The 1,498-nt window shown below is 32.0% G+C and overlaps 1 protein-coding gene across 1 annotated transcript in view; it reads left to right on the top strand.

The window, feature by feature from the left end:
* The window catches only part of RASA1 (RAS p21 protein activator (GTPase activating protein) 1), a 160,213-nt gene that overhangs the window by 69,253 nt on the left and 89,462 nt on the right, over window positions 1–1,498 (top strand). The gene's annotated exons all lie outside the window — the stretch shown is intronic.

Below are 1,498 nucleotides of genomic sequence, written 5' to 3' on the forward strand. Positions count from 1 at the left end.
TCCAGAGTAGCTGGGGCTACAGGCATGGCCGCCATGCCCATCTGGTGGGATACTGTCCTCTCATTGAAATGCTAATCTCACTAAATCCACTGATTTAAATGCCAATCTCATCCAGAAACACCCCCACAGACAAACCCAGAAATAATGTTTAATCTTGGCACTCTGTGGGCCACCCAGTCAAGTTAACACATACAATTAACCATCACAGTCCATGAGACCAAAATTATTTTCATATCCTAAGACTTAATTTGGCCTTTTCACTATGACTTTTATAGTGATTGTGCAAAAGCAATGGATAGTAAAACTGCCGATGTCTTAGTAAAAATCAAGGCAGTGGTGGCACTAAAATGTACAGTATTTGTCCCTGCCACACACTTGGAGTTAATCAAAACCAGTTTCACTTGTTGATGAGGCACTAAAAAATATTTATTAAATTTCAACTCTTGACTACACATCTTTTTAATATTCCATATGATAGAATGAGAAATATATATAAAACACTTCTGCTGTGTACCAAAGTTCAGTGTCGAGAAAAAGCAGTGAGTTGAGAGTTGAACCAGCTTGCTAATACACCATTTTTACTTGACAGGCAAACTATGGTTATTCAGATTCGAGCGTTTGACATAATTTTGAAAAGGAACAAAGTGAGAATGTTATTTCAAGAAAAATAACTAATTTTATTTGTTGCCAATACAAAATTTTAGTTCTTGAGCAAAAATTAGAATTTTAGAAACCCTATAATGGCATTCAAGAGCTTGACAGCTTCCCAAATAATGACTTTTTTGATGAGATGGGTGGTGATATTAAAGAATGAGATGTTTTGATAATGTATTATATATTAACAACTGGAAGATATACATAGCTCAACGAGCCAGTATTTTCTAAATGATCAATGAGTGATGTTACAAAATCATGCACTGATAAAAGATACATTTAAAGTGAAAGTTAGACCAATGGATGTCACTGGAATGCTTAGAGAAAGTTCACTGATACATAGTTTTAGATTCCACATTACAACTAACCTTCAAGAAAGCACCATTTATTGAGTTTTTGGTGTAATATTGTGGAATATCTATAATTATCTGAAAAAGCTATTAAAATATTTATCTCTTTCACAATTGCATGTTTATTTGAAGCCAGATTTTCTTCATGTACTTCAAGCAAAAAATCATATAGCAACAAATTGAATGTAGAAACAGATATGAGAATCTATCAGTTCGCAGTTAAGCCAGACATTAAAGAGATTTGTAAAAATATAAAATGATATTTTCACTACACTTGTAAAAGTTATAATTATTTTGTCATATTCTTTAATGAGATACATTATTTTTAAAGGAATTAGTAAATATTTAAAGACTTTTAAAAATTCTAATATGATAAGTATCAGTAGATATAACACATATAAATAAAATCCATTTAGGATATCAATTTTTAAGAGTATAAAGGAGTTCAGGGAGACCTTCCCCCCAAAAATTTTCATAACTGCTGATCTAGGAAG

The sequence above is a fragment of the Propithecus coquereli genome, unplaced genomic scaffold (genome assembly GCF_000956105.1).
Source record: "Propithecus coquereli isolate 6110/MARCELLA unplaced genomic scaffold, Pcoq_1.0 Scaffold22, whole genome shotgun sequence".
In the NCBI taxonomy this organism is placed as follows: domain Eukaryota; kingdom Metazoa; phylum Chordata; class Mammalia; order Primates; family Indriidae; genus Propithecus; species Propithecus coquereli.